We start from the raw sequence: 27890 nt of genomic DNA, 5'->3' as shown, positions 1-27890 counted from the left end.
AGTAAATACAGTAGAGTGTATGTCAACCACAAGGGTTATCACTCCATCAACTGCCAGGTCATGTGCAATGCCCAGGACATTATCATCAATGTGTGTGTGCTGGCAGCCCTGGAAGCTACCACGACTCACACATCTGGCATGCCTCACAGCTGTACCAGGCATTTGCCATGGGGGACATCCCATATGTCAGTCTCATGTGGGATGATGGCTATACATTGGAACCATGGATGATGTCACCCATCAGAAATGCACACACACCCACTGAAGATCGCCATAATGAGGCATATGCATAAATAAGCAACATTATAGAGCGTGGGTTTGGGATGCTCAAGTTACAGTTATGCTGGCTTGACATATTTGGTGAAGCCTTGCAGTACTCTCCAGCCACATGTGCACACATTCATAGTATGCACCATGCTACTCAATGTGATCCTGCGGAAACAGCTGCGGCAGGAACATCACAGGGAAGGGCCACACAGCCCCCACCATTGCCATAGCCTCAACAGCGACAGGGGGACTTGGAGGAGGAACCCCCTGAGCCTGCCTCTGTAGGCAGATGTAGGCATGCCCAGTATGCCATGGCCTTGGCAAAGAGCAAATGCATAACACATACGTTGACAACCTAATGACTCAGGGACTGACATCTCTCTCCAACTCACACACACAGTAAAATGTATGCCATACACCTCACACTACCTACAGCGTAGCATGTATAGGCCATGTATTGCGTGGATCCGACAGAGTCACCCCTCAAGCACCATCCTCACAACTGCCGCAGGCACAAGGTAAGTCACTCTTCTTAACAATAGGTGAATGTAGTAGTACTTTTTGGTAGCATATCTCAGGTGTTACCATTACCTGAATGTTTATATATATAATCATGATTCGTTATGTGTAATTATGCACAAATCTTACTACCACAACCTGGATTCGAACTGTGTCTGGGTGTGGAAAAATGAACCACTATGCTATTTCTCAGCACATTGAGCTACAGAGTAACTTCTGTTTCTTGTTTGACTGATTTCTGCCTAATTCTCTTTTTGTTAGACAGTGTGACTTTCTAATCATGATATTCATGCATGACAGTGTACTGTGCATTATTCCTTTAAAATAATACAATCTGGAAAGCAAAGGTTAACACAAGGCAATGTTGTAGGGGACACACTATGATACATTACACATTACTATTCAGGGTTCATAGCTTAGTGCAAAACATTTTTCATATTTCATTACTATCTTGTTTTACACCTCCACAACCTGCAGTTTTCCATATCAGCTGGCTCTCACAACAACCACAGTTAATGCATGCTGGCTAAGCCATATTTGCTGTGAAGAACCGCTGTACATTCTATTTCTACAACAACATACCAGAGTAAACACAACAGTTTGCGGTATAAATCTTTATTACAGTGACATGACACAGTGCTTTATTACTGTATATCCTGTGGATCAATATGAGTCTGACAAACTTTATTTATTTGGTAAACACAGAACACAGTATATCGCTTGGCAGTAAAGAATGTAATCCTTATTAATTCCGCTATATACTGCAAGATAGATCTGTACTCAACAGCTTGTCACCGCAGCCTTGTCACTGTGTCGGCATGGTCCTCAATACTGATAGCCCTCTCTGCTGCAGCTGTAGGGGAGAAAAACAAAAATTATGCATACCTGTCTATCACATACTCAGGCTACAATTTGGTACAAACTACTTGATACAGATACTTACAAACTTAGTGGAGCATTCTGTGCCCATGCATCTTTGATCCACTGGGACAAGAGCACCCCCATCCTATGCTTTAGCTCAGCATAATGATGCTGTACCTGCTCACCATTTTGGGGGATACCAGTAGCATTGGTGACATCATGCGTCAGACGGTACCAGGACTATGCTTTGTACTGTGAGCCCTGGTAGTGGCCCTGCAGCAGTCTGTCATCGCGGTGTTCCACAAGGAGTCCAGCCATGACCCTGAACTCCAGAATGCCCCAGAGCTGCGCCCTAAAATTTGCGCCCTCTCCAATGCCCAACATAGTTCATGCATAGAAATATCAACTACAACAGGTTCGGGTTGTATTCCCCCCTGTGTGGTTTAAATAAGGCCATATTCCCACCCTTTGCCATCACTGGACCATTTTGAAAATGTTAAGCACAGCTTAGCAAGGTGCAAACCAGCTACACTACCCTGGTTGACAAATATCAATTACTACTTAATTTAGAAAATTCAAATAGTTTTGTCAATGCTTTCACATGTAGAAATGAAATGCCTGTCTTGGTACTCAAACCATGAGCTGCTGCCTACAAAGCCAGAACTCTAACCACTATGCTATTTCAACATTGAAGATTTTAGCTATACATTTGTATTTATTTCCTATGAGATGTGTAAGCATTGCTGAGCATAACACCCCCACACAAAAACCGGCTTAGCTATGCTTAAACTTCAGTTATAACAAACCAAAAAATGAATACAAGCAATGTAATTACATGTATTAATACTAAATGTAATTTATATGTGGTAATGCACTACCTGTCAATCTCTCTAAGTCTGTATGGGCAATATCAGGATTGGAGTCACTACATAATGGCATACATTTGAGTCTCAGACGTCTAATCCTTACAAGAATGTTGTGTTAATACAAACCCTATTCCTCTATCAACTTTGTATGTTTCTTTGAGATTTACTTAAAATATGTCCCTATTTTTGCACCTTTGTCCCCATTTGGTTTCCCTTTGTCTGTAGTTTGGCCACAAAGAGGTTTACAGGTATGGCTATGTCTCTGAGGACACACGTGTAGTGCAATGTACAGCACTTTTACAATGGAGGTTGTGTATGACAGTAACTGTCACACACACCCTGCATTTATTTCCAGTTAGTGTCACTATTTCAGTGTCCGTGGACATGTTTTACTTTTATTAGTTGCTTTAATTTTCTGCGTACACTGAAAGCACTTAGAAAGTGCCATATGGCACTTTGAGAGTGAAGTGGCCATGCTGTTTCTGCGAGCAGTACTGAAACATGGCCCCTGCATTCATTGAGTGCTCATGTCTGCAGATCCATTATCAGAAGCACGCCTTCGTGAATATGTAAGGTGGACTGCTGAGATGGCTATGCGGGGAGCATTATTCCTAGATGGATTTTATTGACTCCTGTGGACTGTCTACATATCATTGGTATGTTGGTGAGATTTTGTGCAAAACACGGTCCACCTGGTGAAGGTACTGACCAAGACTTGGGGACGAATTGAATATCAGCAATGCTACTCTGCTTTGCTTGCTGACACATCATCTCTTCATTTAGACCCTATAGGCTCAGTATAGGTGGCTGCATTGACATTGAGCTCTGCACTGACAATTGTGTATCGCCCTTGAGGTTGCAGACATCGGTAATGAATGCTTTGTTTTTGCCCTTTGGCTTTAGGGCCAAATTTAGTGCAAATTTGTCTTTGTTAGACTGTATTTGTCCTCTGAGTTGTTTTTAGTGTAAAAGTTATTTTATCCTGCTGGGTGCTATACCTCCTAATTTTTTAACACGATTTTCTTGATCGTTTTTTTTTTTGTTATTTTCTATACAGCCTATATATGTTGTGATTACACCACAGATGTTGTTTTTTTGACTTAGTTCTGTTCTTCCTGGTATGTACAGCTGCCTTTACACAGCTATTAACATGCTTGAATAGAGTTTCAGTGAACAGTTCTGCATAGGCAGCAGCTTTCTCAATTTTTGGGGGACTTTCAATTTTGCCAGATTATCACTTAATAGTCAAAAGTTAGCCTTTGAATAGTTCTTGAACATTCCAGAGTTAGCTGCAGTTCCAGGATTTAGTTTCACTTCAAAGAAGAACATTTTGTGATGTGACCATACAGAGTGTGCAACACTCTCCCATATTAGTGCGGACCAGAGCCAGTATATCTGCATGCCTGTATGATGCATTGACAATCTGGTCCAGGAATATCTTTGACTGCACGTTTACTGTTATACATGATTCCCAGTTAATAGTGTGGTAAGTAAAGTCACCCATGAATATGGTATTGAGCTGTATGGTGATTCTTTGAATTAAGTATAAACACATGCAATGGGTTTACTGGGCCACAAAGAGGAACTTATAGCTTGCAAGGAAGAGGTATGTGATTTTGTCTGTGGTGATTTAAACATGGAGAAGCTCAAGTGCATCGTCCTGTCTGACCGGCCTTGAGGTATATTTATTTTGGATGTACTTTTGATGTAAATCAAAAGACCTCCCCCTTTAGTCCCTGTCTGTGTATTAGCTGGTCTAAATGTGTGGAAGGCATTATAGCCTTGCACTGCAGATGTGCTATCTGTGGCTTTATACCATTGTCTCAGTGAACGCACAGATGTTAGCACTGTGAAAAGAACTTGAAGGATTGAAGTTTTTTGTTTAGACTTGAAGAACAGAGCATTAACACCTGTAGATCTTAGTGATGATCTGGTGATATGCAAGCCAGCCTAAGCTAGATAAACAGACAACACCTATCCAGTAGCTTATTGAACTAGAGCTGCTATTATGGAAGGCACAGTCTGACATATAGGACACATAGGCCCCTTAGCCCATTATCATGGTGCCTGGTGCAGTTTGGAGTATGCCTGCAATGAAACCCATTTGGCAACATTAGTCCACATGACCAACTTGCTTACAGCCAATTTTTACACTGTTGAGTGGCTAGCCCTGACATGGTATGCTGTCTGTCATTAGTGATCTCTTATCTAGAGGATACTGCACATCAAACTTAATGGCCAAAGCAGTTAGTCTTACAATTCTCACCTCAACAGGCACTACCTACAGTTTGTCGTGCTACCCCTAAGTCCAGGCAATTTTTTTGTTGGTGAGTTTTAGGTGAAAACACTCAGCATGTTTTGGGAGGTGGGAAGTACTGTACAGAGACCACATGCAAACTCAGCACAGGCATTAGACAGTGGTTAGGCACAAGTCTTGTATTTGGGTCTATATTAGATCACTGACTGCTTTAGGTGACAAATGCAGAAACTTGGACAACTAAATGTCGAAATCTAATACATGCAAAAAGCCATTTACAGAAATAGTGTCACAGGGAAAAATTTGCATGAACAATTTATTTATTTATTTATTTATATTTGTTGACCGGGAGTGTCCGACTGGACGTAAGTCCATTTTCAGCAGAGGCCCGGGGACAAAAGCTCCACAGTTAAAATAAACAGACAGTAGTTACATTGGATTACATAGCGATTAACAATTTACATAGCAATCACTTACAACATATTTACAGATGAAGAACATAGTACATCAGTAGACAACTAGAATCTTTATCTGTGAAGTACATAACAGACATTAACAAATGTTACAAGAAGAAGTTCCTGCTGTATAATAAGTACTGACTTATGAGCATCTGAGCTTGCTATAATCAAAGTAGTTAGTGGAGTGGAAAGAAAGGTAGTGTTTGGATGGGGTGAGTTATATTAGAGTGGGAGTTGCAAGGGCATAGGCAGCATGTTTTTATGTGTGCTTTTAGTAAAGTTTTGAAGTGGGTGCATGATGGTACGGAGGTAATTGTGGGTGGGAGTGAGTTCCATAATTTGGCTATGGCGCAAGAGAATAGTGCTTCACCAGCAGAGTTATTGGCTTTAGTGATCTGCAAGTGATTTTGTTGCTGGATCTTAGTTGTCTGGTGGTGCGATACGGTTGGAGTAGATTCTGGAGGGATGGGACATTTAGTGGATGGTTTACTAGTTTGTGGGCGAGTGAGAGTTGATACCATTGAAGGAGGTGAGGGAGTTCAAGCCAGCCCAGTTCAGCAAGTGAGAGACAGTGGTGACTATGGTAGGATGCCCCTGTGGCGAATTTGGCAATTTTGTTGTAGCAGGTCTGTAGCTTGTTTAGATCGCATTGCCTTAGGTTGGTATATATTGGAGAGGCATAAAGTAGGGTGGAGATAAGGTGGGAATTTGCTATTGAGATCTTTGCTGCTTTGGTGAGAAGTTGCTTATTTCTATATAACGCTCCTAGTTTTTTGTGGACTTTTTTTATGGTCATGGATATGTGAATGTCAAATTTTAGTTTATTGTCGCTCTGGCCAGAATTATCTGCCAACACAAAAATGCCTCCAATATATCAGAAATAAACTACAGAGACAAAAACTACACAAAAAATGAAGACATTATTAAAACATTTGAACAAATATACTCTCAAATATATGGAGCACAAATACTACAAACCTCAAGGGGAGATAGAACTCTTTTTCTTCAAAAACTGAAATTCCCTAAACTCAATTTAGACCAACAAAAAAAACTAACTGAGCCGATATCCATCAGTGAAATTATTACAACAATCAAACACTTAAAAGTGCATAAGGCTCCGGGTCTGGATGGACTCACATCAGAGTTTTACAAAGCATTTTCCCCCTTGATAGCCAAACTACTATACTATACACTGAATTACATAATAAACTATAAAATAAATGCTATCCACTTTAATGCCTCTAAAACTATATTTATATTAAAAGAACACACAGACCCCAAAAACCCCGACAGTTACAGACCCATCTCCCCTCTTAAATATAGATGCTAAAATATTTACCTCTATACTTGCAAACAGAATGAAAAATCTGATAGAAAAAATCCTCTCCCCAGAACAATCCGGTTTTACACCACATAGACAGACTAGTGACAATACATTAACATTAGATGCACTAATATCCTACGCTAACCGATACAATATCAGCATCTACACAATGGTAGTGGATGCCCACAAGGCATTTGATAGGGTTAATCTAGAATTCTTACTCCAAACACTACCCTACTTTAATATACCCAATAACTTCATTCAGATCATCCAAACTCTCTATAGCAACCCATACACATCTCTGTATATAAATAAAACTTGGTCAAATAGGATCCTAATAAAAAATGGAACAAGACAAGGATGCCCACTATCACCCTTCCTGTTTAACCTATACCTAGAACCACTCTTTCTATACATTAAACAAAATACATATCACAATCCCCCATCAACACACAACTTCAAAATATACCTCACTGCATTTGCAGATGATCTGAACATATACTGCACTACACCAAATTCAGATATAAACAAAATAATAGCTGCAATTGAGCATTTCTCGACTATCTCTAACTACAAACTAAACCTTAATAAAACTAATATTTCCCCCAAAAAACACCCAAACTCATCTCACTAATACCATTGTTAAACACAATAAAAATTAAAGAAGAAACTAAATACCTGGGACTCACCTTTTTCCAGAGTAACAAAGACTTCTACCAACACAATGTAAACCTTAAATGGCAAAATATAATGCAAGACTGCAAAAGATGGAACAACCTAAAACTACCATTCTTGGCCAAAGTATCAATAATCAAAATTAACATTTTACCTAGATTAATGTATATATTCATGACATCACAGACAACAATACATAATAAATTCTTCAAACAAATTCATACCTTCCTAGCAAAATTTATATGGGAACCCAAAAAAACAGAATCTTCTATCCAAAATTAACACTCCCCAAAAGCAAAGGAGGACTAAATCTACCAGATTTTAAAATGTACTACTCGATCATTAACACTAACAGAATATTGAGAATAGCTGAACATAACCCGTCAATGGAAAATTGGTCTCCTCTCTGGGTGACAATATATTATAGATATATTAAAGCTCTAGGTTTCAATCCCAAAGCACTTCCATTCCTGAAGCAGAAAGAAATACAAACTTATAACATTATAGAGCCCTTAAAACATTCTATCAACCTAGCACAAAAACTCTTTCAATTCTTGAACCTTAGACATGCCATGACAATACTGCAACCCCTTCATAAAACCCAAATTTAAAAATAAACAATAAGATGCTGGACTTAGTCCCTTTTCCCAGACTAAAAGATAAAACAATCCAAGATATCTATACCTACCTTAACTGTTCAATACAAGAAATGAGGACCAACTTAAACCTCCCTAAATCACACATAATAATCCTAAGACAAATCAAAGAACTGTGTTCCAGTTATCTCCAAAATATTACTATGACCAATAGTGAACATAGAAACTTGTAGCAGGCTTTGGAAAACTATTATCACAACAAAGAAAACTATTACCAATTCATATAAAATGATAAATGAAATCAAATACCAGAAGGACCTCCTCTTCTCTAACTACTGGAGAAAAATTAAACCATCCATAGATGATCAGCAAATAAGCCAGGCAATCAATCTAACACTGAAGATTCTACCCCTCAAAAAGTTAGCATACACTCAGCTCATGATCAATAATAATGCTTATTTTACACCTGCAACCCTACACAAATTTAACACATCAAAATCACCTTTCTGCCCACACTGTAAGGACCAGATAGCTGACTTAATCCATGTATTTTGGAGCTGTAAATGTGTCTATAAACTCTGGAACTCTCTCAAGGTACAATTACAAAAACGGGTTATCAAACATCAACATTAACTTGGGAATTCACTCTGTTACACATTCTCCCACCCAACATCCCAAGAAAACAAGCAAATACACTTTTAACAATTTTCCTACTAATGAAACTGTATATAGCTTTTAAATGGCTAGATACGATAAATATCTCTTGGGAGGGTTTTAAACAAGTAGCTATACAACACCTTTTAGCTCATAAAATAGTAATAGATAAAAGAAACAAAAACATGAAATCCAGAGAAATTTGGGAACAAACCTTTAACATCATATTAGCATAATTCATCACACAGAAACTTAGAAATTCACTATAATGGAACCAAAGAACACATACAAGTTCAAATATTAAATAATAACTTGGATATTACGAATGTATATACTGTCTATATAACTGTGGAATTAACAATGAAAGCATCTATGTACATAATGTAAATAGATATGTTGTATGACCTATATCCTGTGGTATTTGACATCAATGTATAACATATGTATATGTGTGTATGTGTATGTATGTATATATGTGTGTATGTATGTATGTATATATATATATATATATATATATATATATATATATATATATATATATATATGTATGTGTATGTATGTATGTGTATGTATATGTATATATATATATATATATATATATATATATATATATATATATATATATATGTACACGGTCATGTTGTAAGATGGTTTTTATTTGTGACATTTATTAATGTAAAAATAAAAAAAAAATTATTGAAAAAAAAAAAAAAATTTTAGTTTATTGTCTATTTCCACTGCTAGCAATTTGGTGTGTTCAGTTGGGTATAGAGTGGTGTTGTCTTTTGCTGTGATGTTAAAGTGAGAGTTGTTTTGAGTATGTTTGGTGGGTTGGAAGATGAGTAGTTTAGTTTTGTTTGGGTTGAGTATTAAATGGGCATCTGATAACCAAGTTTCAACAGAGGAAAAGGCTTCCTGTGTGACTTTTTGCAGTTTGGGTAGGGACTGGGCTGAGCAGATGATGGTTGATTCATCTGCATATTGTATGAGTGTGCCATGTTTGGTGGCAGAGGCTAGATTATTGGTGAAAACAGAGAAGAGTAGGGGTCCAAGGATGGATCCTTGGGGAACCCTTATGGAGACAGGTAGTTGGGGAGATATGTCATTCTGCCATACAACAGATTGTTGGCGGTCAAACAAGTAACTCTGAATTCAGTTGGTGACTGATTGTGAGAAGAATAGGTTATTGAGGACAGAGATAAGTTGTTTGTGTGGGACCATGTCAAATGCTTTAGATAGGTCTAGGAAAGTAGCAGAGGAGAGATATCCATTGTTTTTATGCCGAAGGATAGTGTTAGTAAAGGAGAGTAAGGCAGTGGTGGTGCTATGGTTTGGTCAGAAACCATGCTGAGTATTGGAAAGGAGTTTGTTAGTAAGGAGGTAGTCTGAGACCTGAGAGTGTATGCATCTCTCTAGTATTTTGGAGAGTGGAGAGAGAATAGCTATGGGGCGGTAAATGGTTAGTTCTGTGGAGGGTCTGCCTTTGTGGAGGGGAATTATATGTGATACTTTCCACAGTGTGGAACAAATAAAAAAAAAAAAAAACCTCTAAGACCCTAATCGAGTTTGGGGCTTCGCCCACCACCCACCCGATACAGGGTGCTGTGAGCCCCACAACCCCCCTACTTAGATATACAAACTATGAAATGCTCTATATTGGGGAAAAGGGCAAATCCCTGATGACAGGTAAGCAAATTGTTTCCCTGGTTAAAAATTCAACTAATTGGCTTTTCGCGTGTATTAGATTTCAAAATTTAGGTGACGAAGAAAGAGCATTCGATAACCTAAGCATTCGAAGATCTATTATAGACCCTTGTATTATGTGCATGACACACAAAGGCCTTAGCCATTATGTTAACTATGTTAAAGATTACATTGCTCCTTTATATTTTTCGGACATTTAACATCTGATAATGGAGTGGTGACATAGGCCCAAAGAACTTTTTCTGGCATGCCCCAGGCTACTATGGCAACAAAGAACTTAAAAAAAAAAAGATGTAATAATGTCATAACAAAACTGGAAAAAGCAGCAGAGTAAGATCCATTTTCAACAACAAAACATATTAAGGGTTAGTCATACCTATCTACTGGATGAATTTTTGCATAAAGTCCAGATGGTTTCCATTCTTCACTAAATTGCGGTCTTTTTTTATGTCAAATTCGTGACAAATCATTAAAGACTGAACTTAGAAAATAATGACAGACATTCGAGTTTCAGACTTCATACCCTTTCAGAGTAGTACAAGCTCCCTGAATCATATATTCACTATCGTCTCAGTTAATTAATGTTCTATTGCAAATATGCACCCAAGACACATGCCTTGCACTACCAGTTGGTGTTCTATTATTCGCATATTCTTTTTATATGTTGCTTAGTTACATTATCTGTATTTTAGTGAGGTATTATAAATGGGTCCTGTATGACACCAGATTCCTCAGCACTGTAGTTTTTTATATGCTTTTAGTCTACCTTTCTTTGGTCCCTGTTTTTCTTCACTTGTGATACTAAGCTGACATCTGCAGAAAAGTATACATTACTTGCATGCTGTAGAGTGGAAGGTTAAAGGAGGTGCTTGCCAACTAATTCATTATTAATCGAACCACAGTAGTCTGTTTCTTAAATCGTTTTAGACTCACATTTATGGCCAGGCCTTCATTATCTTTTTTTTTCTTTTCTGGTAAATGACAAAGATTTGCCGTCAGAAAATAAGGGCAGTCACTGGAGTTTTTGCAGTTGTTATTGTGCCGAATAATGACAACCATGTGAGGTTCAGTCTTCATATCCTTCAGAAAATGTTTGCTACTGCAAAGCTTGTTATTCTGAAAGTTTTCTACTTGTACAAGATAAATACTTAAAATCTGTTCATGATTTTAATTTTTTGTTTCTGATTCCTGAGCTATGATGTTGAGAGGGCAGACAGTGTTGCATTAGGTGACACTGTATGGTTATTACAGCAGTGAGCTGAGATGCAGTAATTAATTCATATGATCCTAAGAGGATATGTCAGGTACACTGTCAAAAACATGGTTGTAGGAGATGGTTGTGTGTGTATGTGCAGAGGATGTAGTTCTCAACTGACCTCGATTTTTTCCACATATTTTTTTATTATACTTTGTAAAATGTATGGCTTATGGTAACTGTTGGTACACTGGAGTCAGTAAATGACAAACTTATGAGTTCCAGACTTTGTACCCTTTAGGAAATGCTTGCTAAGGTACAACCTGTTAACTGTTATATTAGTAATTAACTATATAAGACCAATATGTGAAATCTACTCCTGATTATGTGCCGTTGCCTCCAACTGTTTTTTGGGTTTGCCCTGATTCTTGAGCTTATAGTTTGAGTGCTGTGGTAGGCTATGTGTAGCTGCACCATCAATACTGAAGCAGTAATATTAAATATATTGCTGGAAAAAATTTTTTTGTACTATATATGGCAATCTCAGCTAGTATCATGGGTAGTAAACTACATTACAAGAAGATATGTGTATGTGTGTGTGCATGTGTGCACGTGTGCGTGTGCGTGTGTGTGTGTGTGTGTGTGTGTGTGTGTGTGTCTTTGTGTGAATGTGTTTGTGTCTTACAGCTGGAGCAACCAGCTAAATGCATTTTGTGTATGAGGGTCTTGATATCTTTTTCTGAGAAATTTGATATAATAATTTGTCAGTGTATGTATGATAATCATTTTATTTAGGTGTTCTTGTAAAATGAGGACCAAAATGTTCTTTTCTATGAAAAATTATTCATTTTCATTTTGAATTGCAGTATCACAACAGACATATTGTATGTATTCTGAGAGGCATGCACATATTTGAGATTCATAGAGTGTTACTTGCCTGATAATTAGAGGGGCGTTTCTAGGACTAGCCTAGTTTTCACAAAAGATGAATGATGTGCTGTATCTGAATAGGACATTGAGACCCAGGCATTTATAAGATACCTCTGTCCATAAAGGACATGGGTGCCAATACCACTGTAATATTCCTAATCCCCATTCACTGGTCTATGTTGCACTTAAACTGGGTAACAGATGAACTCAGCTTCACATGGATGGGAAGCCTGTTCCATTGGGGGTTCAGTATGCTGGACACATCTGTCTTTCCAGCATGTTTTGTTTTAGACACAGACAAAATTCAGGTCCCTAGACCTTGTCTTTCTGGTACTCTTATACTTACAAATATGTAGGTGGTTCATAACTGTGTAGTTTGCGGATGCCTTGTAAGACAAGCATGGATCACCCCTCAGCAATCCATAGGAGAGTGAGTAGAGGGAAAAGTGAAAGGGCTTTAAGGTGTGGTGCATAAGCAGGTTTGTTATGCCTTGAATTCTTTTTGTAAGTAACATCTGAGGTAACTATAGATACTGCTTATTCCTGGCCAGGTACCTACCAGAGGGAGCATTGTACTCTATGACTGATCTAAGGGTAGAGTCGGATAATGAACACTTTGATGCTGGACGCCATGTCTTACTTAGAAGTTGACCAACATATTAGTGTTTCCTCACAACTGTGGCCACATGGTGATCGAAGGTAAGGCTACTGTATATGTGCGTACACAGATCCCTGACCATTACATACATATATACATAAATACATACGACTGTTTCAAGGACAGGCATTAACCCCTTCTAGCTTGCCAATATACCAAAACACTTGTTCCCATAATAAATGTCCAGGCTGTTCTTAAAAATATCTAAACTAGTACTTGCTTTAATGTTATTTGGTAGTCTGTTCCAAGCATCAGCTACTCTGTCAGAGAACCAATTAGTACACTTCTCATTCCTGTAGAATATTCTACATAGGTTATTGGATGATTCTCTAGTACTTTTAGATAACCCCAAACATTTCCAGAGGTAGTTGTCCATAAATGGCCTATATACCTGAATAAGATCTCCTCTCAAATATCTGTAAGAGACACTGTACAAGTTCAGATATTTTAGTCATTCAAAAATACTTTGATTTTTACATCCATGGATGCCCTTGTTATATTTCCGCTGTACTATTTGCAGTTTATTCATGCTTGTTTTCCTATAGGATTTCCATATTGTTATTCCATACTCAGGTTTGGGTCTAATGTAACTAACAAACAATGACTTCATTATGTTTGATTTCCTAGACTTTATAAATCTTCTTATACAACCTGTAGTTCTATAACTATCATTAGCCTATTGGCTGATATGATTAGAATAACTCATAGCTGAATCTACCCATATACCCAGGTCCTTAAATGAGTCTACAGTTTCAATCACTGTGCCCTGTATTAAATATTCACCTTTCAGTTTGTCTCCCAAATCTCATATGCTTAGTGTTTGATGTATTTAGCAACATATTATTCTCCTGTGCCCAAATGGTCAATTTAGGCAAATTATTTAGCAGATTATTCGGCTTTATCTGTAACACTTGTAGTCAGTTTACCCAATTTGAGATCGTCACCATATTAGCTGTAGAACACCTCAGATGAAAAAGTTAGGTCTGAAAGATACAACCTAAACAAGTAAGGGCCTAGTACAGAGCCCTGAGGGACAACTTGAATGTAACCAAGGATTTCACCTGTCCAGTTAGTGTGTGATACTTGCCATGTCCTATTTGTAAGCCATGCAGCTATCCATCTTAACAACAGTACATCAATACCTAGTTGTACTAATTTATTGATCAGTGTTTAGTGGATGACCCTATCAAAGGCTGTAGTTAAATCTATATAAATCACATCACAGCACAATTTTTCATTCATACCTGTTATTATAGTGTTATAGAACATAATGTTAAAGGTGGTAATACATCTAGTTTCAACATATGCATGCTGATATATGGTTTCAAGTACCAACCTGTCCAGTTCTGACAATAACTTATCCAGTATTGCCTTCTCCATTATTTTTCCACAACATGAAAGTAGACTTAAGAGTCTATATGATTATGGGTTTGTCCTACTCATCTTTCCCTTAAAGACAGGTTTAATAAGTGCACGTCTCCAATCTTGAGGAATCTCCCCATATTTATATGATCTAGTGAATAATTGATGTAATGGTAGTGTGAGTTCTTGCTGAAGTGTTCTCAGGTCATTGTTACTTATTCCGTCTCCTCCATGTGCTTTGTTTGGATCCAGTTTGCACCGTGCTTTTTAAATATAATCTAATTTGATTCCAGTATCTTGGGTTACCTGGATGTCGCTAGGACAACTTACCACCCCTTTTGTGGAGCCAAACTGTCTTGCATAAGATTTTGTAAATATATCTATAATGTTGTGTCTGAGAATAAATTTTAGAATCTGCACACAGTTTATCAATTGGTGTATCTTTACTCCTTCCACATCTTATATATCTATAAAACAGTTTACTATTATGCTGAGTATCTTTATATACATTTTCTTCAATTTTTCCTTGATCTTGTCTAATACTGTGCTTTATCTGTTTGCCCAGCTAATTTATTTCAGTTTTCAAAGTTGTATTCCGACCTCTCGTCCATTTCTTATATTTTTTTTTGCCTCTCACCGTAATCAGGCCTCTTGTTCTTATGGAAATATACCCCCTGATGTTGCATGCCTAGATCCTGATGTTACTTTTTTTTTTTTACTTTTTGCACTCAAACAATTTCACTTTCAAAACTTTCCATATACCCATCTGCAGTTTTTCCACTGAACACCTCACTCCATTTAGTTTTATACAGTCAATGTTTTGCTTCCCTACAATCTGTAATTAACCTTCTGTGCATTGGCTTTGATTACAGTTTGGTAGAATTATCTAGCAACAAATAAACCTTATTAACCCCATGATCACTGCGCATCAATGGTGATAAACTTGACTTGAAGTTACAGTAATTTCTTTGAGACAACTCTTAGGGGTGTATTATCAACATGGTAATTTGGCAGGGGGGTTGCCTTCCCAATGAGTACAATTGTGCATTTCTTAGCCTGGAGTTTAAGACCATGGCTTCAGCATCATTTGTTAGTCAGAGACTGACCTTCTTGAAGAATGCTTGAATCTGCTGAGGAGTCAGTAATAACCCCTAGCTTGCAATCATCTGCAAACTTAGTCAACCATAAAGCTTCATCATTTGATTCCATTTCAGAGATATAGATGCAAAAAAGGAGTAGACTCACAACAGAGCCCTGGGGGACTGCACTAGTGACTGGCCACCTGTTACAGGTGACCTCACCTATTTTGACCTCCTGCGTCCTATCAGTGAGTCTGTCAGTGAGATTCACTTGCCCACTTTCTTTAAAGGTATTAAGCTGTACAAAATAATATTAACGTGAGGTTGTCACAGGGTCTTATTCCGAAATATCAATGCAAGGATATTTTCGATTGAAGCTAGGGTGTAATTCGGATTAGAATGCCCTTTGTAAATTGAATAAGTACTGTCCAGTTTTATAGTGCTGCAAAGTAGTTTACTTCATTCATAATGGGTAGTAGGGGAGGCCTGTCATCTCATTTACAGACAATATTTTTCCATTTCTACACCGTATTTGATCTGATAAAATATAAAAAAATATATTTATCTTTGCCTCAACAGTGTGCTATAATTCTCCATGTGATGCTTTCATTGTTCTTGGTCCCCCAGACCTCATGGTACCGGCCCAGCTAACAGTGCCCCACTTCTATGCAGAGTCTACCAGACATACTCCTATGCCAGGTGTTTTCTGGCATTTTGTGGATACAGTCATGGATACTAAAGGTACCCTGGGAGCTCAGACATCTGTGCTTCACTCCTGTGGAGTTTTTTTTTATATGCCTTACCTCGTTCTCCTTCTACATCCCCCATGCGCACTGACTATTTTTGAGGAAAACTCTGCTGTATTGACCAAACCACACCTTAGGAAGCATCATCAATGAGCACCCTCCCACCTTGCTGCTCTCTCAGTCACCAAAGCTGCTAACCAAACACAGGAGAGCTGGTCCATGGTAAGTGCTTTATTCCCTTTATGCCACTTGAGCAGGGCAGCTGAACTGTAGTTAAGGATTTATCTGTCTACACCACTTATTTATTTATGTATTTAAGTTTAATGACCGTGGAAGTGCACTGGGCCATGAAAAGCACTTTTTCAGTGAAGGCCCAAGGAGAAAAGCTCTACAATAATTGTAAGTTACATTTCACATGTTACAAAAGGAGATAGTTCATACTGTTAATTAAACATTTAAAGATAAAACCCATGATATTTGCAATTGGCTTGTCACAATGTTATCGAAATGAGTGACATAATTTAATACAGAAATGTCAACATTTACATAAAGTTAATATTTTTTGTATAAACTCAATTGTAGGCATTATATTTCCAAAGATATATCGACTAGCCATTAGTAGATTATGAAAATATTATGCATGGAGATGGTAATAGTATATATTTGATTGAAGACTATAGTACAATAGATATTAGTAAAAAATTGTTTTTGGTAGAGGAGGGATTGTTTTTGGTGTGATGAAGTAATATTAGAGGTAGTTGGAAGACTCAGTGCAAGGTGGAATGAGGAGCTAGGGTTTTAAGTTGGAGTGCGGCAAGGGCATTCCTATTAGGACGAAAGATGAGAGAGTAGCTGAGATTTGAAATCTGTATGGTTAGGTAGGTGGGGTCGGTGTGTGGGGAGAGACGTCCACTGTTTATCCAAGGAGTGGCACAGCAGTAGGTGGCCAGGAGGTCATGCAGGTTTGTGGAGCTGAAGGAGATTTTGTTTTTTGGATATCAGTGAGTGGTTGGGAATGTAAGGTTTTAAGGAAGTAGCGAGAGCCGGGTAGTCCACAGGTTTAAAGATGAGCTTGTGGGCAATGGTGAGTTGTAGGTAACTGAGGTAGTTGGGTAGTTCAAGCCAGATGAGGGTGAGGAGGGAGTGTGATTGGTGGGCTGAGTTGTTTGAATTGGTTGCAAATTTGGGGATTTTGTGGTATCAGGATTCAAGTTTGGACCAAAGGCCAAGATGGAGATTGGTGAAAAGAGGGGCATCATACATATAGGAGGGGAGTAGGAAGGTGGATGCAATAGTTTGACGGGTAGAGGGGCTTAGGAAGTGGTTGTGTCTGTAGAGGAGACCTACATTTTGGTGGGTTTTCTTGATTGCAGAGTGGATGTGGGTGTCAAATTTTAGTTCTTCATTAATAATGATGCCAAGAATGCTTGGTGTTGATAACAAGTTCAAGGAGGGTGTTGTTTTGGCTCTGGTTGGTGAATGTGGAATTGTCAATGGTAAGGTTTTTGGTAGGGGAAAAACATAAGTTTGGCTTTAATTTGCATTTAGTGCCAGATGATTAGGCTGCATACAGTTTTCAGTTTTGGAGAAGGCTAGTTGGGTTTTTGCTAGGAGCTTGGAGGGGGAGAAGGCTGAGCAAATGATTGTTGAGTCATCTGCATATTGGATGATAGATGAGTCTGGCACAGATTGGTGAAAGTTGTTACTGAATAGGTTGAAAAGAAGAGGGTCAAGAACAAAATCTTGTGGGACACCTGTGGGTGTGGGAAGAAAGGGGGAGGTTGAAGTTTTCCATTGGAAAGCTTGGTGGCGTTTGGACAAGTTTCTCGAAAACCAAACGAAGATGGTGGTGGGAGAGAGGTGTACAGTGGATAGTTGGGATATAACAAGGGTGTGTGAGATGGTGTCAAAGGCCTTTGACAGATCTAGGAATAGTGTGGATATGAACTTGCCTGAGTCGCGTTTGAGGTTTATGGTTTTGAGAAAGGAAAGAAGGGCAGCCATGGTGCTGTGGCCAGGGTGGGAGCCGTGTTGGGTAGGGGAGAGGAGATTGTTTAGTGCTAGGTGTGCCATGAGTTGTGCTTGTATTGTTTTCTCTAGTATTTTACAAAGAGGGGAAAGGATGGCAGTAGGCCTGAAGGTGGTGGTATCAGTGTTTTTGCCACCTTTGTGGAGGGGCATGATGTAAGCATGGCACCAGATAGAAGGGATATATGATTCTTGTATGGATCTATTTATAAGAATGTAGATGGGATAGGCAATGTTGTCTGCAGATTGTTTGATGAAGTGGATGGAAGACTGTCGGGTGCATTGCAACAGGATTTGACTTTGAGGCAAAGTCTTTTTATAGTGCTTGTGGGGATGGGCTTGAGGTAGAAGGATGTGGAGGAAGGTTGATGATTGGGGTGGTGGTTGGGGAAGGAGGGGGTGGTGGTGGAGGGTAGTGGGAAGGAAGATGATAGTTTAGCTATGCAGTCTATAAAGAATGAGTTTAACCGGCTCTCTTTTTCAGGGTTGGAGAGGTTGGGGTCTGGGCAGGGGTTTTATTTCTTGCCAGGATGCAGCATGGATGAGATGGAGTCCCAGAATTGTCTGGGATTTGTTGAGTGCAAGGACTGGAGTTTGGAGTAGTGGGCTTTGTGGTCTTTAGTTATTAGTATTTTTTCAGAGTTTTGTAGTTCCTTATACTCTTGGAAGGTGTTACGGTTTTTATATTTTTGATATTATTTCCATTTGTTTGTCCCTTTGGTGCAAGGTTAGTTTAGTATGTGTTGATAACCATGGGCACTGATTGATTTTGATAGGCTTGGTTCAAAGGTGGGGGGGGGGCTTGCTAATTGAGAAGGGTTAGGAATGAGTGGTTAAAGGAGGAAACAGCATCATCTAGAGGAAGGGTTTTTAGAGGGGACCAGTCAGTATGCTTTAAGCATTGGGAGAAAGTTAGAGGGTTGAAAGAGTAGAGATTGCAGGTTTGAGTGTAGTGTTGTTGTTTATGCAGTGGAGATGGGAGATGGTCGGCAAAGGCTGGAAGGTGATCGCTTATAGGACCAGGTACTGATAAGTTTTGGGTGAGTAGTTAGGATCCAGTCAGTGATGGTACCAGAGGTACCATCTTTATTTGGTGTGGTTGGAGATTGTACAAGTTGATTGCGTGATACGGAGCTTCTGAGATAATAGTGTTCCAGTTGATGTTGGTATCACTGAGGCAACAGATTTCATTTTTTATATTGGATAGAACCAGTACAGGATGTTTTCCAGAGTTTTGATATTATCACTAGGGCAGTGATACATACATACATAATTGTGGTTGTTTATTTTTAGTAAACCCGTTCTAATTACACCGTTTGCAAAGATTGTTTTTTTATTTGAGTAAGGAGTTATGGTATGGGTGGAAGGGTAGATTATGGTTACTCCACCTCCTTTTGTTGTGTGTTGTATAATTGAAAATGATTTTGAAACCTGGTGTTAGGATTTCGTTACCGTTTATATAGGTTTTCAGCCAATTTTGAAAAACTGTGGTAATGTCGGGGTGGTTATGGGAGAGCCAGGCATGGAGGTTAGGGATTTTAGGTTCTGTGCATTAAGTGTTGTGAGATGAATGGACTTTGAGTTTGTGGGTTGAGAGGAGGCTTTGTTGAGATTGATGTTAGAGATGGGTGCAGGGTTGTGGTGTATGTCGCCGACTACTGAGAGATATGTGGTGGAGTAGAAGAGTGAGGCAGTGTGTTGGGCAAGGGTATCTGGGGTTGTATGATAGTAGTGATTTTCTGGTACCACATTTAAGAGGGGAGTACAGGCTGTTTGGCTTGCGAGCAGTTTTGGTTTGAAAAAATAGATTGAGTTAGAGGTACAGAGTCGATGTGAGATGGATGAGTCGGATGGGAATTGAGGTTGATGGTAAGATGTAGTGCAGTGTATGTGAGAGTTATGACAAAGGTTGGGGAAAAGTGTGAGATAGGTAAGAGAAGAGAGATATTCGTAGGGCAAATTCAGTGGCAATATTCATTTTTAGGTTGATCTATTCAGTGATGGTGGATGATTTTCAGTAGAAAACCTTTATTTGAGATTACACTTTTCATGAGTAAAAGCTCATTATATGTTATTACTTCTGCTGCAACTGTGGGGCCAATATGAAGGATTGTGGATACCACTGTTGGGGAAAGCAGTTATATCTGTATTTTGCCCATTATAGTTATCATGAATGTACTCTTTTTGATAACTTCTAACAGTTACAGAAACTATAAACAGAACAGTTACACAGAAGTCAAAATTGGGCAGTTAACACACACATAATCACATGCACATACTCAGTCATGTATAAAATACTGCAACAGAGACCACTATGCCATAAAGCAATGAATATTTTTTGAACAGAAGAAAAATTACTGGTGAAGACTATCTTTGTATACATTGAGGCAATAGAACTACACAAAGTAATATTTCTGTTAGTCCACAAAAAATGTCTCTCAAACCAGTGTTGTCACAACCTACAGGTGATTTGCATCATCTGTCTTCTTTTTTGACTTCCTAATTGAAGATATCTAAGCTTCCTTGGTGTATTCTGCAAGATCTTCTTTTTTTGTAGCACAATCCTACAAGCCACTATTCCATGCCCAAACTCCAACATCATTAAGATGCCCGATTCCCTAACAGGCATAAAGCCCACCTTTAATAGAATAAATGTTCATTAACTAAGCCTTTCTATGTAATACAAATAATATTGGCCTGTTTTAAATAAGCAATATTACTGAGACAATGCACAAAATGCTCTATTTACATCAATGTTATTTACATTTATGTCTATGCAATTTAGTGACCATGTGACACATCATATGGCAAGAAGTTCCACACTGTGTAATACTCACATGCATACATATATATGCTATGGATTTTGATTACAGAAGACCTAGAAGTAATTGAAAATACAAATTGTAAGTTGTGCAAAATCTGCTGTACCTAAATGTGTTTAGTATATGTTGTAGAAATACATGGTCTCACCAACAGAAAATGGTAATGTACAGATTTCACCACCATTCATACAGAAAGTCGAAACATAGTTCAAACTATTTACATGCAAAATGGTGTAGTTACTGCAGCTGAGCACTGAATTTCCGCTGGTCATTGCGACAAACCCACAAGATCCTTGCATCCATCTGAGCTAACACCTCTTTGGCAAATGGGACCTCAGTTTAACATATCATCTGAAGGGTGGCAGATTCTGGAGTTTATGGCTCTCTTGTGCTATACTGCAGTGCCATTAAATGGAAATTAACCCAAGAACCTTTGGTAGTGAATAGACTACCATTACATGGTTGATGTGACTAGAGAGCGTACAGAGGGGTTATAAAGTAAAACTGATGATACCTTTAAGAGATGTCTTCAATGCGTTTAATTATTCCCAGCGGCGAAGGAAGAATCCAATGAATGAGGGTATGGGTACAAGGGGATGACATGATGTTGCTTCATGTAGTATACCTAGATGCTCACAACAGTAGACAGTGTAGGGTGTCATTTTCATCATGCCAAAACAAGAAACAATGGCTTAGAAATGGATATATAGTGGTACAGATAGCTATTAGGCATAGCCAAAAAAAGAAATCAGTGCTAGACAAAGCTAAGAAGCTGATGAAGCACATGACAATACCTTTGTCTAGTGACACTCAAGAGGATGACAAGCACGACATAGTATGATCAGGAAGAGTATGCATATTAGAGCATAGCTGCACAGTCTCTAGTACATTTATAATGTATTTATGCATTTGATGACATTTGATTAAAGAATATAATGTTGTATAATCTCAGTAATACAGTCAAAAGACTGATGGACCCTTGTGTTTATTATCCCCTATAACAAAGTGAGAACATAACACGTGTATTCAAAAGAGAAGTTTTGATCTAGACATAATGACAGATAGTACAGTAATAAGGAATGGTTATATTACAGCACTGACCATCATTATTTTACAGAACAGAATTGCAATGTGTGTTGCGTATCTTCAGTAATGTCAGTAACATAGGGTCATCACATGTCCCACTTTATGCAGGACAACTACTGTCTGGGCAGTTGTGTCCTGTGAAAAAACATAAAAATGTCACATATCAGAATCAGAAATACTTTACTGATCCTGCAGGAAATTGCTGAAAGTTTTAGGGCAAAAAATTACATTTCCTTCAATACAGGCATAATTCCATTATTGTGTCTTTGAAACACTTAAATATTATATGAAACAGTATAAATAAATCAAATTCTAAAAAAAATGACCTTTTATTTTGGTAGTAAACTGAAGTCCTGTCTTTTGTACTGGTTGTAGGTGTGGTTTGTCCTACAAAATGGTACATTTTCATACAAAAATCCCACTTTGGGCATGTGGAGATGTGGCAGGCCTACGGTGACACAGTATGTACATGTACAAAAGCAATCTGTGAAGTCAGGACACGACACACATACAATGGAAATGATGTATTTTGTGTTGATTTGCCATGAAGGGCAAGGTTTTAGAGAATAAGGTAGTGAAGAGGGTAGGATACTAGATGTGTCACTGCTGTAATTTTGCCTTCATGTGACCAAGTTGGAACGGCAACAACAGTTTGAAAATTGCCCTGTAGGACTACGGATTGTCAGACAGGGAATTAGCCACTGGTCAGGCAGTAGACAGATAATGAAAACAAAAACCCCACACTGTACCATTTCAGTTACTTGTCTACAGATAACAGTGAAATCAAGTACAAATGCATAAGCTGTAATGTAGAAAGAGACATACAACTGCTTAAGAGCATATCATACAGTGCAACCAGTAAGTCACCAACATGTAGCATGTATAGCAGGAAGTGCGTGAGAACAGCACAACATAAAAATATGAAATTAAAGGAATGGATCAGTGTGTCTGACCCATACCTCGCAACTGTCCACATTTTTTATGAATGCCCAGATTGTCATCTAATATCGTTGGTCTGTTGCTCTTAAAATGTTCACTTTTCCTCCAGATCAATGGAGTTGAAATTCACTAAATAATGACATATTTGAGCTCAGACTTCTTATCCTTTAGAAAATGCATGATAACACAAATTGTGTTATTCTAGCAGCTTTCTGAGTTTATATGAGCAATGTAGACTATAAAACAAAAGGAACTGAAGACTATTTATTCATGTTTGCATCCTGTATTAGGCATGTGCCTTTTTACAGAGCTATTAGCAGGTAAGAAAACCATCACACTTGGGTAGTATTCAGAGATCCGTTTGAACCTGAAAAAAGAAACAAGTCTGTTTCTACTACTGTTTGAAACTTACATCTTTCAGATGCTTTCTACAGATGGTAGGGCATTTGTGACATGAAATCATTGCACTTAGCTAGCATTTAGAAATCAGCACAAAATTAAAATATGAAATGAAATTAACTGAAAACTCTGTTTACCAATGTTTTAACTTTGCACTGCTCAGATGCTTTCCTGCAGGGTATTAGCAAGTCAAGTCATAACATCCCTGAAAAACTAGTTTCTGTGAGAATAAAAAGGACAGTTGAAACTAATGAATGACTCAGTGAGAGCTGTTGTAAGTACAACTGCAATTTGAGAAGGAATCTGCCTAACACCTCTGAAGCTTCCAGTAAGCACCCTCCCCCAACCCCTGCAGCCAAAGTTGGGACATGCCCAGAAAGCCAGACTGAAAATGTAAACAAAGACCAGAATCAAAACAAAAAAATCCCTGGGATTGTCCCTTTAAACTCCTTTAACATAGCGAGACAGTTTGTAAAAAGCAACGGAGATCTTGCTTTCTCCGTTACTTCCACCCACAGCTCTGATGTACTGCGTAAGCATACGCATGCGCAGTACATCAGAACTGCAGCAAAATACCAGACAGCTGCGGAAGGGCAGCAAGGAGGCATTATACAATGCCATTATTTAAGAAAAGTAAGTATTTTTCTTCTTAAATAATGTCATTGTATAATAGCAATAACCCACTTCTGGGTGTGGGTAATGCTGGATTTACCCATGGTTGTCTTTGTTTGACCACTCGGGCTTCGCCCTCGTGACCAAACCACACCAACTGTGGGTAAATCCAGCATTACCCACACCCAGGCATGGGTTATTGCTATATTATACAAGCAGAAAGCAGCTTAAACGCTGACTGAATTTCACAATTGCCAAACTTTCAAGCCTATGCACTGAAACAGCAGCTTAGTAGATGCGATTATTGACAAATAGTTTTACAGTTTAATAATGGCAAACCTAATTGTACAATACGCTCATGTAGATGACTTCAGCAGATTAATTTGTATTTTACAAACAGATTGCAGCATAAACGCAATGTTTTTCAACTGTTGCCGACATCATAAACTTATGCGCTGCAACAGCAGCCTAGTAGACACGTTGTTTTACAAAGAGATTTTCAGTTTAAAAAATGAAGGTACAAGAATATTTCGCTCACCTAGATGGCCACAGCACACTACGGGACTGCTTGCAGGTTACAGGGAGAGACGGGCGTAAAGATGGTGTAAGGGAATCACGGGAAAGTTTTAAAAGGTGTTATGGGTAGTCTACGACAACACCATAAAGAGGGATGAAATACAAGGAGATGATAGAAGGAAGACTGGAAATGGAGAACAGTATCAGCAAAGATGTGAAGAAGGGGGGGTGGGTACAGAACAGCAATTTAAAATAGCCAAATGAGCATACACCAGAGGAGGTATAGGGCAAAAAATACGCATGCACAAGCTGTATAGCAACCCGAGTGGGGCAAACACCCACAGAGAGAGCTATGGAAACAATCAGTAAGGCAGGTAAGTATGGGGAAGTAGGAGGAGGAGAGGCAGAGGGGGGTAGAGCAGCGAGGGGGTAGAACAGCGAGGGGGTAGAACAGCGAGGGGGGTAGAGCAGCTCACAATCGTAATAGTAAGTCGAACCTTGAGAAAAAGAAAGTATCAGGCAGGAACAGGAGATGAGCAAAAGGCTAGAGATGTCCAGAAGGGACTGAATTGAGTAGGAGGAAAGCAGTGAATGGGTCAAGGGGGACACAGCAGGCAGAGAAGCTGTAAGGGTAACGGGGGAGTAGGGTAGAAGGAGAGTGGGGAACAGTCCAGAGATATGCAGAAGATGGGCAATGGCAGAGCACCAGTGCAGGTAATTAACTATTTAGCAGTGCAAACTTTAGCTGTTCTCAACGGGAGGGAGGCACCCACAATGGGACTTGACTGCAGGTAGTACCAGGCAGGGTGGATCTGTGTGCTTTGCAGGTGAGAAGTGTTTGTAATAAACCTAGATGGCCACAGCACACTACAGGACCACTTGTGGGTTACTGGGAGAGAAGAGAGTTAAGATTCCTCAGCATCTAACCCTAACCCTGCACAACAGCCACATATCACCACATCCACTTTCACCTTCAAACCCGTGCCCACATCATATATAAAAATACTCTTAAAGAAATTTAAACTGAGCTCTTCTTCAGCTGATGACCTTCCAAGCGAACACCTAAAAATAGCAGCCAATAGCATTGCCTATCCTGTCTCAGTCCTTATAAATAGGTCAGTCCAAGAATTCCACATTCCCTCTCTCTGGAAAAAGTCACACATTATCCCTCTGCACAAAGGAGGAAATTCAACAGACATTAACAACATTAGACCTATAGCAATATTCTCTCTCCTCATCAAAATACTTGAAAAATATATTCAAAAACAATTGCTAGACTATCTCCTGCAGAAAGAACTCCTATCCCCTACAAAACATGGCTTTTGTCCTTTCCATAGTACTAGCACTGGCCTTCTAACTTATATAGATGCTGCAAATAAAACTAGATATAATGGCAAACAGTTTGTCACAGCAAGCTTCTACTTCAAATACCCTCACTAGGTCTCTCTCAGCCCACCCTTCTGTGGTTCAAAAGCTATCTATCCAATTGGTATCAGTCAGTAAAATGCAGTCCACCCTCTCTTCTTATCTCGCAGTCACCACTGGTACCTCAAGGATCCATCCTTGATCCACTCCTGTTCAACACTTTCACAGCCTCTATACATCCACACAGCACACCACCCTAATATAATATGCAGATGATTCCACTTTCATTTGCACATCTAACAACATGGTACACATCCAAAAAATTACTCAGGAAGCTTTAACAGCCATTAAACATATCTTCATAACTCCCAACTCATGCTCAACTCAAAAAAGACCAAACTACTACTTTTCCCTCATATCCCACTCTCATGCAAAAAACAACATTTAAAGTCCTCTCTCAATAATACAACCACTGAAGTCACTTCTCATAGCCGGCTACTAGGGGTGATAGTGGATGATAATTTTACATTCGACCTGCATGTACAAAATTACATAAACAAATCTCATCAAAAACTAGAGACGCTTTACAGAGCCAAAAACTTCCTCAGTGATGCAACTAAAACTACTTATCCCCTCCCCACACTTCTGTATGGTGCTCCCATCCTTACTAACCTTCAGGTGTCTCAAAAACTAAAACTTGAACAATGCTATAACAAAGTTGCTAAATTTGCAGCAAATACCCCTTTCAGAACCCATCGCTGTAAAGCACTAAAAAACTAAAATTGGTTAGAACTGCCTCATCAACTAACATATTCCCAGCTTCTTACCACCTATAAAATTATCCAGACTCCATCTGCCTGTCCAGCAGTAAAAAATATTCTGCACAACTATGTTCCCAGTCGGTCATTGAGATCCAGTGACCAAAAACTCCTGTCTACAAACCTATCAAATCTACTGGACATCGGCTGTACTCATACATAGGTTCATAGGTGTTTACTAGGCTAACAACCACAAGGGCCTTTTTAAGCCTAGCCATGCATCCCAAATCTCTGACAAGTTCTGATACCCTTAATAAGTGTAAGCATGGGCCTGGGAAATGAACCCTTTACAGGTTACCTGTTTTCCACAGAGACATAGGTGCCAAACTAGGGATGAATTTATGGTTTCCCATCCAATTGTCCAAGTTGCACTTGAATTGGATTAGGGAGGAACTCTGCTTCACATGGATAGGGAGCCTGTTCCATAGACAAGGTAGTCTCTGGAATACATACCTATCTCTCCAGCAGGTTCTTTGATATCACAGGCAAGGTTTAAGTCTTTAGAATGGGTAATTTTGGTACTGTTTGTGTTGTGGATATGCAGGAGATCCATCAGAGTGGGTCTGACAATGCCCTGTATGATAGGCATAGCTCTCGCCTCAAAAGCATGTAGGAGACAGAATACAGGGATAGGGCCTTGCGGCAGTCTGCATAGGACATATTACTTATGCCCTGTATTCTTTTACTGAAGAACCTCTGTGGACATTCCAATTGTTGGATATGCCTGGCTAGGTACATACCAAAGGCAGCACTGTACTCAATGATAGGTCTGATGAATGCCAAATACAGTGGAACAATGACTTCCTTGGACTTAGATGCCATACCTTTGTTTATAAGTTGAGCAACATAGAATGATTTCCTCACCACTGTACACATGCGATGATCAATGGCTAGATTACTATCTATGTGTGTCCCTAAGTCCCTGACTACTGAGTCAGCTATAAGGGGTGTGTTGTCAATATGATAGTTACCAGTGATGGATGACTTCCCAAAGGATACTATTATGCATTTCTTGGCATTTAATTTTAGTCCATGACTCTGACATCAGTTGTTTGTCTGTGTCAGCATTTGTGTCAGTGTGAGATTCAATGACAGCTCCTAATTTGCAAATATCTGTAAATTCAATCAGCCAGAGACCAGACATTGGCCTTGAC

The 27890-nt window shown here is 38.9% G+C and overlaps 1 long non-coding RNA gene across 1 annotated transcript in view; it reads right to left on the bottom strand.

The window, feature by feature from the left end:
* Positions 1–1392: 1392 nt before the first annotated feature.
* LOC122807548 overlaps positions 1393–27890 on the bottom strand; it is a 169187-nt gene continuing 142689 nt past the window's right edge. The window contains exon 3 of the long non-coding RNA XR_006365700.1: positions 1393–1639. This is a non-coding gene — a long non-coding RNA (uncharacterized LOC122807548). The remainder of the gene's footprint in view (positions 1640–27890) is intronic.

The sequence above is a fragment of the Protopterus annectens genome, chromosome 7.part1 (genome assembly GCF_019279795.1).
Source record: "Protopterus annectens isolate FY-2018-M chromosome 7.part1, PAN1.0, whole genome shotgun sequence".
Lineage (NCBI taxonomy): Eukaryota > Metazoa > Chordata > Ceratodontiformes > Protopteridae > Protopterus > Protopterus annectens.
The sequence above is the reverse complement of the archived record's forward strand: the minus strand, read 5'-3'. Positions and strand labels throughout refer to the sequence as shown.